Source organism: Scomber japonicus, chromosome 2, assembly GCF_027409825.1.
Source record: "Scomber japonicus isolate fScoJap1 chromosome 2, fScoJap1.pri, whole genome shotgun sequence".
In the NCBI taxonomy this organism is placed as follows: domain Eukaryota; kingdom Metazoa; phylum Chordata; class Actinopteri; order Scombriformes; family Scombridae; genus Scomber; species Scomber japonicus.
This window is the reverse complement of record NC_070579.1, coordinates 10,898,222-10,914,324: the sequence shown is the minus strand read 5'-3', so window position 1 is coordinate 10,914,324 and position 16,103 is coordinate 10,898,222. Positions and strand designations below refer to the sequence as shown.

Here is a 16,103-nt window from a genome sequence, read left to right as displayed (position 1 = left end):
TGAGGTAAGAGGTGCAAACCAAGGTTCAAGTTCTTTGGGTACACCCAAGGCAGGATTAATACAGCCACTGAAACTACTCATTCTCGCTAGTTTCCCCCCCACAGTTTCCCCCACACATTGATACAAACCAACCACAGCACTTTGTGGCCTGCTAATCAAGATTGTAAAACCCCCTGAGGCAGTTTTGTGGTCTGTCATACAAAAATTGACTTGATTTGTGCAGTGAAGAAACACACACTAGTTGTTTTGTGTGAGACAGACTTTCTAAATTACATTTTCCGACACAATGTGACAAGTTTTTCTATAAAATGTTCATGTCTTATTAATCATCGTCTCTTTGTAAATATGTAAATAGGCCTACCACATGATAGCATGGATGCATGACTGATCTGTGGTGATTTTATCAGAGCAGTGTTATGGTGAAATGGGTGCAGGAGAGGTGTAGTCTGTTATTCTAAAGATAAATAAAATTACTAAGAAAAGGAGAAGAGAGGAGCAGTACATAACACCCCCACCATAAGTTAGTGATTAAAGGGTCAAAAAACTTACTTTGAGCAACACTCAGATTCTCTTCAGCTTGCCAGCAACCACATTCTCCTTCAAACCAGGCCAGAAGAAATGGTGCAATGCTCTGTCATACATTTTATTTACTCCCAGATGACCAGAAAGCTGAGAATCGTGTGCCAAACTCAAAATGACCTGAGTTATGACACTACACTCATCAGCTAGTAAAACTATTTTTTAAGACACTGTTAAATTGCCCATCTTACCAACCCTTATTCGTCACTGACCCTTATGTATCCAACAGATTTTGATGATTTTAAATGCTCTGTGCATTACTTTTGCATGCTCTCAGTATTTCTAAGTGCTATTATCTTATATAAACACACAGTAGCATAATGCCATCCAACACAATAGCCCTGCAGTCAGAGTGCATGTGATTCCTGCACTCCCAGGGGAAGAGGCTATAATGAGAAGCACTGCAGAAAGCAAGTAATGGAGTGGCGAGGATGGAGGTGCTTTATATTCACGCCACATTCACTGCCAAACAACAACAGTGTCCACACAAAGACGAAAAGAAAAAACATGTTCAGCTCTGATTCAATGTTGCTTTTCCACTCGGGGAGCTTAAATCATCTGGTATGTCACCATCTTGGGTCCTGGTGGAGGATGAGTGATAAAAAACTGATATGTCAACCACCTGTCATGATAAACTGAAGGTCTACATCCTCCTCTTCCTCCTCTCTGTCTCAGCTGCTAAGGTTTAATGTTCTGCCACCTCCATTATTCTGTTTCAGGGCTTAACTTTTCTTTCCTGTGGACAGCGAACGTGGAAAGACAGCAACTAATTAGGGAGCTCTCAGGAATAAAATGTTTGGGTGGAAATGGAAGATGTACCTCCAAAATAATTGGAAAGAGAAAGTAATGTCTTTGTGGTAAAAAACAAGAGCCTATAGTGTCTCATTCCACCTTCCTGTCATACCAGTTGTTCTTAGGATTTGTTAAGGTTTCGTTAATTACTGGATGATGAATTTCATTTATGTCTATGGATGTGCTTCAAATGCATACTATAACACTATATTGAGGAAAAAATCAAAAAGAAATTATAGGAGGAAAATGAGTCAAACAAATGCTGGTGTTGCAAGTTTTGGAGTGGATGCGTTATAATTGCACAAGCTAATTAATTGTATTGTTGTGTTAAATCTTTTGAGAAGAGTTTTAAGTTGAAAAAGACAAACTAGTCCACCTAGTTGCGCAATAAAACTGTTCGTATCTGTGGAGAAGAGGAAACATGGCAACAGGGTTATACAAAGTTATCCTCAGTGTATAAAAACTATTATATTCAATGACCTGTAATTATATCAGACATACTGTAGATAGACAGATAACTGTAAGACAAACAGAAAATAAGCAATAATGAGAAAATATACTGCATTAAAACCTAAAAATAGAGTATGGTTTAGTAAAAAAAAAAAAAAAAAAAGGAAAGGAAATCAGTTTGATGTAATTTAACTTGATTTTATTTTGTGGTGAAAACTAAGTGGATCAATGCAGGAAGAATAATAAAAGGTTTAATACACAGTTATGTATGATTAACAACTGTATTGTAATTATATCAGACATTATATTGAGACAAATAAGAGTATAATCAATAACAAGAAAGACATACCATTCAAAAATGTAAAATATATAAAAGTTTCATCTTAAATTTGTTTCTGCTCTAATTTCACTTTAATCAGGTTGTTCATGGCAACACAAACATACAATACTATGTGAAGAGGGTTAAAGTAATCCCCAAAGTATAAAGAATATGACATAAATAGTATCAAACATGATTGTCAGAAAAAAAAAATCAACAAGAATCATAACAAGAAAAAAATGCCATTAAAAGATAAAATATAAAAAGAAAACTAACAAACCAAATGGTGGGAGGAGCATGCAGCGGTTACTTGTTTGACAGGAAGTTAACAAGAACATTTGAGAAACTTGAACTAATATCAGCATTTTAAACATGCGGTAGGCGTTAATGAACTGATCATAACTGTAGATATGAACACTGTGTTTAACCAGCAGTATTGGCTAAAGCAGGAAGTAGATGTCAGAAAGGATAAAAGACAAGTATCTCTGGTTTTTTGACACTTCCATGACCTCCAACATACTCTGAGCTGAAATGCAGTGTTGGGGAGTAAATAGTTACATTTAACGGCATTACATAATTTAATTATGTGTAATTAAATTAAAGTTACTTATGAAAATGTTGATGATTACAAAAGGAGGTTACATGTGAAGTTAGACCTTTAAGATTTTTGCTCAGACGGGTTTTTTCCTTCATTGTTCAATATTTCAAAATGTTACTGAATACATATATTGCTGTTTTCAATTCTTTGAAATCAATATGTGTTTAATCTTTTATAAATAAATCATGACGTGGGCTTATTTGGAGGACACATGGGCTTAAATGGAGTCACAGTACCAATTAAGCCCATGACAGACTTCTGACTTTTTTCATCAAATATCTAAAATCTATATTCCTAATGAATACATTTTCAAATGAGAGATACATCTTGCTTCATAAGGAATGATCTCCCTTATAAATCACTCACTCTAACAGCTGAAAACATTCATTTGAAAAATAGAAAAGTAATCAGAAAGTATTCAAATGTAATAAATTTGATTACTGAAATAATGACATTACATATTACATTTTAAATAGGGTAACTAGTCATCTGTAACCTTCTCGACCCTGCTCATACTCTATGTGAACCATTACAAAGTGTCCTCCTGCTGCTCTGCTGGCTTTCTCTGTGCTGCAGGATTCACGGCCCTGAGTGAGATGCTCTCATACGTCTGGAGGGCAGAGCAGAGAAAACAGACACTAGAGCTGCAGCCATGAATCAATTCATTGTTTAATCACTCAATAAAAAATTAATTGCCGACTAAACACAATATCTTTGAGTTGTGGACAAATAACATTTAACCTTTGTGTCGTCCTCCCGGGTCAAATTGACCCTGTCTGTTTTGACTGTTCCTTCCTTCATACCTTCCTTCCTCCCTCCCTCCTTTCCTTCCTTCTTCCCCCCTCCTTTCCTTCCTTCCTCCCTCCCTCCTTTCCTTCCTTCTTCCTCCCTTCGTTCCTTCTTTCCTTCCTTCTTCCTTCCTTCCATCCTTCCTCCCTTCCTCCTTTCCTTCCTTCTTCCTCCCTTCCTTCCTTCTTTACTTCCTTCCTTCTTCCTCCTTTCCTTCCTTCCTTCCTTCCTTCCTTCCTTCCTTCTTCCTCCTTTCCTTCCTTCTTCCTCCCTTCCTTCCTCCTTTCCTTCCTTCTTCCTTCCTTGACTTGAGGACAACAAGTCAAACATTTTATTTTAGACTGAACAAATGAAACACATTAATTGACAGATTCATTGAAGCCGTTTGCACTCACCTGTTCAGTGTTTGCTGTGTCACCAGCAGGGGTCATAGTTTTCTTCTTTCTGGATTTTAATGGTCAGATTATGTTAATAATAATTACTACTAAGAATAGACTCATTAAATCAAGACTTTTAATACAGACAATGAAAGTATTTTACCTCATCCACAGGTAGAGGAGCACAGCAGACAGGACCAGACCAAAGAAAATCAGTTTTACTGCGTTCATTATCACTATTGATTTCTCTCGAGCTGGAGACAGATGGATATGAGATGTGAGTTACCAATATAACATAATTCACAACAATGAAAAGTAAGTAAGTATGTTGTAGGCTTTAGTCATTTATTGTAATTATAATCTCCACAGTTTATTTTCCTTCAAGTTAATGTAGAACATTTTTAAATCCAGGTTAAAAACACTTCTTCTTCTCCTGTGCTTACAATTGAGCTTTTTTTTAAAGCACTTTACATTTTAATCTTTCATTTGCACTCTCTGTCCTTTTAATGATTTTAAAGCAAATCATTATTTTAAGCTACAACCTTATATTTAATGCTCTATTCTTTCTATTTTTCTGCACTAATTTTTTTATTTTATATTTGTATTACTATTAGTGGGGTTTAATTGTGTTTTAATGTTTGGGTTTTATTTTTATTTCTCAAATTACATGTTTTTATGTTTTTTTTCTTTCTTACTGTTAAATGCTTGTTTTATGTAAAGCACATTGAGTTGCCATTGTGTATGAAATGTGCTATATAAATAAAGCTGCCTTGCCTAATGTGAAGTGGTAAAGTGTCTGTGGTGGTTTGGTTGTCACTGCAATCTACTATTTTATATCTTTTGATATACAGTTAAGATTAAACGTGGGTGAATGATGTTTTCATTAAAACAATTTATTAGACATGAGGCGCCTCGGTGGCCTAATGGTTAAGGTGAATACTGTCTAACAGCAAAATCCACAGCTCGATTCCCAGCCACCACAACCCCAAAGCAAAATGCCAAAAAATAGAAAAAACATATTATATAAATATTAAACATTTGCTTTAGTTTTAACTGTAAAAGTGTTTTCAAACCACACTCACGTCTGACAGTGAGAGCCTTTTCACTGGAGCTGATGAACTGGGAAACGTTGACAGCACAGGAGTAGTTTCCTGCATGTTGAATGGTGACTGGGTCTAGAACCAGGTGTTTGTTTTGGCTCTCTGGCTCCGTCAGACGTCGACTATTCAGGTACCAAATGTAGACGGTGTCAGTCAGAGGACAGCTGGCACTGCAGGTCAGTGTGACTCTCTGGGCCTCTGTCACCACAGCAGAAGGTTTAAATGTCACTCTCAGGCCTGAAAGAAGGTTTAAAAGATCAATTAATAAAAAAAGAGACTTCAGACCTGTTTAATGCACAATAGAAAAAGCAGTTTGCAGGGCTTCTACCCAGGACTAAACATTCAGGTGAACTAACCCTAACCCTAATCCTAACCCTTTGATCTCTTAAATTAGTTTTTTTTTAGAAAAGTTAAAAATGGCACCACAGATCGGATTGTGTACTTCCAACATCACCATGGTGTCTGTAGTAATATTTCAGACATTTCTGATCTGAATTTGCCAACACAACTAGCAATTATGCATCCTTACAAAATACATCAGTGTGTGGTATAGTTCCAAGTGTTTTCTCATTAAGCAAAGTAAAGACATTAATACATATAATCTGCTGACTGCTGCTAGTTTACAGCGAGCGGAGATATTCAGGGAGTTTAGTTTAGGTTAGAGTTACCTGTGACAACCAAAGTCACTCCAGGTAAATCACAACTGTTACAATATTCCCTCCCAGTTTTTATTAATACGTAGTCTGCTGAATCATTCCTCTGCAGGTTATTGATGGTCAGGGTGAAGAGGTCGCCATTATGATTCTCTATCCAATGTTCCTTGATCACACTTTCAGCAGGCTTGTTACCACCTGTCTCTATTTTATTCCACGCATGATATCTGGAGCCCCATGTGTTATCAGCTGAAATGTTCACTGAAGTGCCTTCCAGGGCGCAGACTCTCCTCTGGTCATAAACAATTGTCCGGCATCTTCTGGGTTTAATGCCTGAAAAATAAAACGGACAAAAAAAATCATTAAAAACATACCTAACATATTTCTGTTGTTTAAAGTAGCCAGTCACATTTTTTCTAATTTGTCCTAAGGAGCCCAAATGATCACTGAAACAGGTTTTGCTGGCTGTTCATACTGGTTATTAGAGGATCCCCTTTCAATATAAGTCCTCATTTGAAGAAAAATGAATGTATTTAACAGTTTATCTGAAGTCAGTTAAACAAATGAGATATCTTTACAGTTTTTTTTTTGGTAATAAAACGCTGCAGTAGAAGAATCATAACAAAAAGAAGGAATTTGGCACTTACAGTTTTTAAGAAGCCAAAATAGACTCTACTTGAATTATATTATGTCACAAAAAACTGGAAAGTATCTAATCAGGTAAGAGGAGTTATAACAAACACAGGAAGACTTCATTATTAAAAAGGCACACTGGCTACAACTGGATCAACAGACACCTCACTGAAAGATCACGACATCGAAACAATTAGTTGTATTTGATAAATAACACCAATATCAAAACAGAAATGGACAAAAATTCAACTTTATGATCTATTGCATTTTCTTTTCTTTTGTGTATCCACTGTGATATTTGAACATTATTTAGGTTGTAATATTAGTACAAAAAAAGACCTAAATTGGGTTATACTCACAGACTTCAGTAGAGCGCAGATCATCACTTCCCCTTATACCACATGATATTTTCATATAAAAATCTGAGTTAAGCACTGTAATGTCTTGACTCCCGCAGGTGCTGTATGAATGACTGCCCCAATCGTAAAATCTATAGGCAGTATGAGGGTCAGTGGTAGGGCAGCTGGTGGCACAGGTCAGTGTGCGGTATTTGGAGTCTCTGACAGTTTGCTGAATATGTACCTCTGTTGGGAGATGATAAATCAGTCACTGTGATATATTTAGAGGTATGTTTGTATGTTTGTGGATACTTAACCTCTTGGATATGTGATGGAGCAGAGCTTATCCAATGCCTGGTTATTAGGACACATTCTTCTGTCAGCGTAGGTCACAGTAAAGCAGGTCGATGTGACAGAATCTGAACCAAAACAAAACACAAAATAACATGAGTATTTTTTATGTTGAGCTTTAATAATACTCATAAGATTTATCCACCAGTTTTTCTTGAAAGTATAACATATTAAGCCAAGGATTTTGTAACGTTGTCACTCACCCACTGAGACTTCAGGAGCTCTGAGATGCTCGTAGCCTTTGACAGCACAGGAGTATCTGACTGCTTCCTCACTGCTGACCAGCTGTTGGTACCAGGGAGACCAGTCCTGATAGAGAAACTCTCTGTTCTTGTACCAGATGTAGGCTGCAGGGTTTTCAGTCAGACCACAGCTGGAGCTACAAATCAGTGATACTGTCTGTCCCTCTGTGGCAGGAATCACCTTCACCTGCAGGTCTGAGATGATGGTGAATAACGTGAGAGTTCATAGACTGATTTCATTCTTAAAGTAACACATTAGTGACAAACACTGTACCTGTAAGATGGAGGTGGAATCCACTTTTTGAGCAGTTTTGTGTGTCTTTGACACTCTCTGTACAACAGTAAGTCTTGTTTGTATCACTCTCTGTCACATTTTCGATTGTTAGAGTTGGATGAATCTCTTCAGACATGTTGTACTTTACATGATTTCCATCTGCAGAGAGCTCACTGTAAACAGTATCGCTGCCATCCCACTGTCTAGTGAACCATTTCATGCTTGAAGTGTGATGTTGAGCTGAGCAGGGCAGATCCACTGATGAACCTTTTAAGGCACAGAAGCAGTTTGATTGCTCCTGAGTCCCTTTAACAGAAGCTTTCATTAGTAAACACGTAGACACATTTTATACCCTTTAAATACTGGATGTTTAGTCATCATTATGGTATCATATACTGAAAATTATGGACATTTAAGGGAATTCATGATGGTAGTTTATATGACAATCTTACATGACATGACATCTTTCTTTTGTTTTTTTAATAAATAACAATAACCCCCGTATTTCTGTAAAGCATTGCTCATTTTCCCCTTTGATTTTTACAGATTACAATTAATAATCATATATCACATGTACTGTACATTTAATTTTTATACATTATCACTGTACAGAAAGGGAACCATAATTCATACCTGAGACCAGAATGAAACCCACAAACACACAGACAGCTTCTGCCAACAACATGGCTTCTGTAGTCCTTCAGCTTCTAGTCAGAAAAAAATATTGTATAATATTATTTGTATCGGCCTTTTTCATAACGTCTGCATTCAGCCTGTCCAAGAAGAAAACCCAAATAAATAATAAATAAATAATGTCACTTACCAGTCACAACCAATTGTAATCTGTTTAGCAAAGTGATCGCCCGAGAGAACTAAAAGGACTGCAGGTAGGTGTGGACTGCAGTCGCTGGATAAACATCATGCAGCTCTGACATAAAAACATCTTCCTTCCTGTTGTGGAGATTAATTAATCTTCTCTGAAATCATTAAAGTTGCGTCATGGAACTTAATGTTGATGCTATCCACAGACACTTTAATCCCTTCACACTTAAGCAATAATCACATTTCTTCTTTATAATATTTTTACATAGTGTATTGCATATGATTATTAAACTGTGACATATTGCTGAGTGAGAATGAGAGTAGAACATCATGGAGTGGTGAGTGATGAAGGTACGTGTGGTTTGGTTGGTTTGTGGTGTAGAAAAGTTTGGAGAGGAAGCTTTTGATATAATCTCACTGATGTTACGTGTCTTTGGAACATGCGCTTTATATCCCCTTGGTCCAGATGAATGCATGCAAGTATTACCCCAGAACAATGATATTTAGGGTAATTTACCTTTAATGCAAAGAATAAAGTCACATATTTTAGAGAGCAAACAGAATCAAATTATCTCCAAAAAACAAAACAACCAAAATCAGCTGTGATCTAATTTATAACTTTAAGTCAAACCAGCTAGAAAAAAAAATCTCTTCATGTAAATGTTGCTCAAAGTGAAAATATTGTTTAAGTATAATAATCCACACAATTCATCTCTTCCACAGCCTCACACATTTACCAAATATGGAAATATCTCACTTCCTTGCAACAGTTTGCTGTTGCTTCACACTGACTTGCAAATGATCAGCAAAATACATCTTCATAAAACACAGACCACAGAGCTTAGTCATATTCAGTTAATATCAGAGGATGAGGCCAACCTCTATCAAACCAGACTTATCATCACTGTGATCAAAACCTAAGAAACTTTGCAGACATTTGCACATCGGTGTAAGGTCAAAGGTCAATCCACAACTCCACAACACAAGTTCCCCAAGATATTAAAAAAGTCCTGATAACGTAACACACACCTACACATGACTCCAAAGCTTCTATCTTACTTTAATGTAATGTTCTTTTTGTTCTTAATTTTTAATTTGTCACTAACCCTAACCCCATTTCATTTAAAGTCAAGTGCACATGCGTTTGGCCTGGAAAGCTACACGACTGGATGGCAACGGCTGGAGCGTGGAATCGCCATGGGATGTTCCATCTCTTCCATCCTTTTTGTGACAGCCTTTGAAGTCATCCTCAGAGGGGCCAGGCAGGTCGTTGGAGGCATCAGGCGAGAGGCTCCCACCGCTGAGGAGCTATATGGATTACGTAACGAGCATCCTGCAGACTGCGCCATGTGCAGCAAGGCTCCTCAAGCGTTTAGACGAGCTGATTTCATGGGCAAGAATGAAAGTAAAGGCAGCAAAGTCAAGGAGTCTCTCGCTAAGGAAAGGAGTGACCCAAGACAAGACCATCTTTGTTGCAGGAGGTGAGCCAATTCCACGGCTCGCTGAAAGACTACTCAAAAGCCTGGGGCCGCAGTACACTGCAGACTTGTCCAATATACAGGTGGGGAAGCAAGCTCAACAACTCACAGATGGCCTAGAAAAGATCTACCTAAGCCAGCTACCAGGGAAGCACAAGGTGTGGTGCTACCAGCATACACTATACCAACGTGTGATGTGGCCTCTAAAGGTCAGTGAGGTCCCCGTGTCAGAGGTCAGCAAGATGGACAGCCTAGCCAACAGCTACATTAGAAAGTCCATGGGCCTGCCCTGCTGCTTCTCAGACGTAGGCCTCTTTGGATAGAACATGCTGGAGCTCCCTTTGAAATCCATCAGCCTTGGGTACAAGCAGGAGAAGGCACGTCTTGTGCTGGAGAAGAAGTGCAAGAAACACCATCCGCACAGGCCGCAAGTGGAAAGTGGCCGCTGAAGTGGAGAATGCCATTACTAGCCTGCAACACAAGGAGGTGATGGGGTTAACCCAGACAGGTCGGGCTGGCCTAGGCTGGGACACTCTGCAACAGTTCTGGTCGAAAGCCACCAAGAAGCAGCACAAGACCATGGTGGTGAACGAAGTCACCAGGGTAGAGCAGGAACGCTTCCACATAAAGGCGATATCCCAGGGCAGCCAAGGAGACTGGATGCAATAGGAGGCTGCTGTGCAGAGGTGCATCAGCTGGTCAGACATCTGGAGAATGCCACAGAGCAGACTGAGCTTCCTAATCAGGGCAGTCTATGACACGCTCCCATGCCCCTGGAACCTCAGGAGGTGCGGCAAGCCGGAAGTCTAGAGCAGGAACCAACACCTGACCTGTGCAATCATCTACACTTTAGTGCCGTACTTGAGTAAATGTACTTTACCACCACTGTCTCACTGTGTTTCAGGTTTTTCATCTTTATTTGTCTTGTTTGCTCACAACAGTAACTCTACATTAAGACTACAGGACTGTCAGAGGAAGATGTCCATATTTGGTGTTCTGGGGACGTGACGGTATGTAAATGAGCCTGTATCTGCACAAACAGGTGAGATTTATCACTGTTATCATTGTGTAAAGTTGTGTGTAAATGTTTGTGTTCTTACAGACGTTCCTGCTCAGAGCTCTTATCACAGTTTTGACACTGAACTGTGTGATTATCAATGTCAGATTGAAAACACTTCATATGCAAGCATTAAAACAACCCCCAAAATAGCTGTCACTGAGATTTGAACTGTTTAACAATGAATCCGAACAAATGTAAAACTTTTAAATAACTTTGTTTCTCCTCACAAATAAATAGTTACACTCTGACAAACATTTTTTCTGCTCATTATCTCTCCTTACTTCCTCCTCTAAACCTTTATTTTGGAAATACTTTATAAACAAAGTGTTGATTACTGATTGAGTGCATCTCCAGATGTCTGTGTATTAAAGTTCCTGTGTGAGCAGCATCTGTCTGAGTCTACCTGGTTACTGATGACTGGCTCTGTGATTGGCTGAGCTCAGCTTCCACTGACTTTCTGTCAGTCCACTCAGGATGTTTCTGTTTCAGGGTCTATTAGAGAATTCGGGAGATTCAGGTCCACACAGCCGCTGCTAATGAAGAAGAAGGTAATGAAGGTGTTGCAGCTGCTCCTGTGTCCCTCCTTACACTCATTTATTATCTGAGGCACTGAGAGATGGACAGACAGGTATATAATAATATTATTATTATATATAATGCATAATATTATTAATTGAATTATTCATTTTGTATTTAAACACACTTATAAGCAGCAATTCAGATGTTGTAGGTAGAGCATTTAGTGCTAAAAATAATTTATGGAATTCATTAAAATATTACATTGATGTTAACATGCACAAAAGATATTTTTGCCCTTATCCTAAACAGTAGTGAGATCTCAGCTTCCACTAAGAGAATAAAAAATCCTGTGTGAGCAGCAGCTGTCTGAGCTCTTGTCATCAGGTAGATTCAATTCAGCCTGTTGATAAATCTGCTGCACCAGAGTACAGTGCCATTAGACACGATTATCCACTGCTCACTGTGTTTACCCTCATTAAATCACCTGAGGACAACACACACACCAGACTGGTCAAGATATTCTGCTTGTTTATGAATGAGATGTCAAGTTTCCAGGGCTCATTATAGCCCCTTTTACAACTTTCAGTAGTGATGTTACTGGTTGAGAGAGTATTTATAATCACCATATCCACTGATCTAAATTCACCTTTATCTAGCTCCTTTGCATGTTGCGCTGCTGCACATGCATGAAACACTGTACCAGACATCTACTCTGTCTGTGCACCAGGCCAGGCTGCACTTGTTGCTTAACTTGTGTCGATAACAGAGCCCCTGATCTTTTCTGTTCACTCTGCAGCAGTTTGTGGGTTTGCATGTACTGCTGTGGTTGATTTTCTCTGATCTTGTGATTTCAGAGCAACAGAGTGGGACTGAACCTGAAACCTGAGAGGACCATCACATAAACTCCCCTTTACTGACTGTCAGCAGGAAACACGACATTCTTATTGCTGTTCTACCTCCTCTGCCACACACAGCGTCTGAAAGACACACAAAAAATCTGTTTATCCATCAGAGAAGCCAAGTGGACCAACCTGTTTCTGATCTGAGAGCAGATCACCAGAGGAACTTTCCTGAAAATGGCCTTGACTGAACAAAAACGAAAGAGCAAGGATGATGCAGAAGATTTTCAGCTTCCAGCTGATTTGATGAACGATCTGTCTCAACATGCAGCTTCATTTATCAATCTATATAACAACAGTAAACCCAGGATGAGACAGATTGTAGAGGAGCTGCAAGAGATCACTGCTAACGTAAAAAAGAAGCAGAGAAAAGTAAAGAATAGCAAAAATGCAGGATTTGTTACTGCAGCAGTTGTAGCTGCATTGGGGATGGTTATATCTCCGTTTACTGCAGGGTTCAGTTTAGTAATGACTGGTGTAGCAGGAGCAGCTTCTCTTGGTTTAACTGCAGAGCCGCGATCAAGAAAAACTGTAAAGAAAGTACAGAATTTGGTGGATGACCTGCTGCAGATTGTTGCTCCTCTGAAAAGTGAGCTGGAAGAAATGAATAATCTGTGTGAAAATCTGCAGAAAGAAGCAGCTCAGTCTGATGTAGAGCTTATTATTAGACTTGAAACACAGTTAGGGAAACTGCTAGATGTTGTTGCTCACCTCAAAACCTCAGTGACCACAAACAGCCTTATACACAAAGCTGATCAGTGTCAGGAAGCTGTTGATGGGTGTGAAAACATGAAGACACAACTGGAAGACTTCAGAGAAAGCATGGACACTGAGAATGTACAAACTGACTCAAAGTAAAAACTGAACGTTATGTTTTTTGTGGTCATGTTTTTGTATTAACTGCTCTCTCTCTCTCTCTCTTGTAACTCTATATTTTGTTTTTGACGTACTACTGTAGGTTTCTGACAGTGACCATAATAATCAACATCACCACATCAGCCTTGTGTCATATTTCTGAAGAGCTCGACAATCAAACAAACAAAAAAGTACAAGGGTCCAGATTGCCTTTATGGTATATATGACATTCAGTATGTGTGTGTGATGAGCTGTAAGTGTTGTGTGTGTCTGATTGGCTCATGTGAAGGAATTGCTGTTGGATGATGGGTGAAAACCTCAGCTAACAACAACCTCGCTTTATCTCTCTTCCATTGCCAACAATGATCAGCCATTCCTCAGGATCTTATAGTTAGTCATTTTAAGTACAGACAGTATGCTTGGACTATGAAATGTTGGTAAATATGTGTCAAAATATGTAAACACAAACTAGTCACATGATTGTAAATTGCCTTTTTCTTCTTCTCAGTTAGGAGTTAGGGTTAGAGCTTTTCTTTAATTTCAACTTTGTTTTTGTCTGGGAATTTGAAGGAAGAGCTTAGTGAACTCAAATTTGCTTTTATTTGGGCATTGCTCATCTCTGGAGTTGGAAAATCTATTTGATTGTACGGCTAAAACATGCTGTGTCCAGGTTTCCTCTTGACCTCGGACGTGAACAAGAATAATAAGTAAGTTATGAAGTTCTCATTCACTCTGCAGCATCGAGAGTCTGTTTAATATCTTCAAGCTCTCACTAGAACACGAGTACTGTTTTATGATAATATGAAGATGATGATGATATGTCCGTCAACCATCAGTGACTTATGATGGTTATCCTGATACAACACAGATATTTATTACATTATGTGGTTTTCTTTGTTTTTCACTGGAGAATTGTTCTTTTTTATAATATGTGCACAATTCTGTGAATGTTTGTATGATTTAGTTTTTAGACGGTTAGACCGGAGACTTTGGACTACTGGCTCTTATTTTGTTGTCTTGGGCTAAATGCCATTTGCTTTGTTTTTTTGTTTTTTTTAATTCAACCTTGTCTCTTATTTCCAGTTATATTTACATCTTTTTAGTTTTATACTATGAAAAAAGTTATACTACAGTTGTGCAAACAGCTGCGAGCCTCATTGATCACATTAACAATTGTAACTTCTCCTGTGAAGATATTTTATATTATTACAGCCGTGTTTTACTATATTGTCATTCATTAACTGTTTATACAGCAGCAAACACTTCTGGTTGTCTACAACAGGAGATATAACTGCTGTCTAATACATTAATAAACACATATCTACTGACAACTGCATTATAGAAAGTTATAAACCATTTAATAATCAATTAAAATGGTCTTTTTTGTTCTTTTTTTTTTGGTTAATTTAACAAATAAAATGAAACAAAGTGTATGAGGTGGTCTTCCTGATATAATGTGATGTTCTCAGGGTATGACATTCATTTATGAGAGAGTAATAGGAAGATTTGATTTGATTTGATTCTGTAAAGCTTTTATATTTAGTTATCAATGACAGAAAGACCCATACATGGAAATATGCAATAGGAGAACCCAATTTACGATATTATATTAAGTAAAATTATTGTTCTTACATTACAGTATCTAACCTGTCTGTTAAATCTCATTCTGGATGTCACCGGATGAAATAAAGTATAAAGTATATCATTAAATCCTCACAGTGTGCTTGGAGAGTCTTCACTGGATCTTCTGTTGAAGCTTTTTCATTCAATTTAATCATAACTGATCATTTAATTAAAGTATCATGAAGTGTTGTGTATGTGAATGAACTGTCACATAACGCTTGTAATTTTGTGTAATGGCCACTAGATGGTGCTGTATTGCATGACTGATCAAACACTCGGACTGAGGAGAGGTGACAGGCCTGAACTGTTGGAAGAAGAAAAAGGGATGTCAGTGATTAATTGCTGTTAATAATTTAATAGATTAAAACTATATTAACTGATAAAATGAGCAGATGAGGGACATGGTCACAGACAACAAGACTGAAAAACAGCTTCCTCCCCCAAACTGTTAAACTAATGAACATGGCCTGATCCTTTCATCCCTCTCACTCAATATAACCTGTGTGCTTTAAATTGTTTCAGTTGTTTACATACGACTTACTGTTACAGCAAGCATTTCTGCTTTTTGCTGTATTTGCACTTTATTGCCCTTATAGATTATCAGTGTTTTATTTATGTCTTAACCCTTACATAATGTTCAGGGTCAATTGGAGGCTGTAAAAACACTACACATATTTCTTTTAGCCTAAATTTTCTTCATGTGACCCACAGTATACAAAAATGAAGGTTTGTGCAGCTGCACAAATTTGATCTATATTCATTAAAAACGTGCAACACTCTGCATTCAAATATGTTGCCTTCATCATATTCTATAAAATACCCTCCAGGACCATAATGTAGTTATTATGAATGTCTTTTCCCCATAAGCTTAATCAAACACTTGACTGATGGGGGATTTATGATATATGAATCTGAATTAGTGTAGAGACTAATTTTGAGTCAGAATATGAACAGCATGTAATGCATGTATGTTTTAAATAGTCTTAAATGTTCTTTTGCCTCAGAGAGTGCTATCTAAATTTCATTATATTGTTGTCTGACCCTCAAAATAATGAAAATAAAGTTCTTACCACTGTCAGAAAATGTTCTCCAGATTTACTGTAGTACGCGGTTGCACCACTAGGTAGCGCCTCTTGCTCTTTAATAAAGTGGTGTTACAGGTGCGCTTGGTGACTGTACAAAAGGACCAAAATGCTGCAGTATGGCTTGATCTGCTCCATGCATGTATAATAAGATCTGCTCCCTGTGGCTGACACGTTGATGAACATTGAAGCATAAAGTTATAAAATTCCACAAGTTGCTGTTTGGCAGATGTCCAGTTTAGCTATCTGAGGCTCATGCTAACTCTTAAC

The 16,103-nt window shown here is 37.9% G+C and overlaps 1 protein-coding gene across 1 annotated transcript in view; it reads right to left on the bottom strand.

Moving 5' to 3' along the window:
• LOC128367585 (dnaJ homolog subfamily A member 3, mitochondrial-like) overlaps positions 1 to 16,103 on the bottom strand; it is a 297,084-nt gene that overhangs the window by 81,111 nt on the left and 199,870 nt on the right. The window lies entirely within an intron of this gene.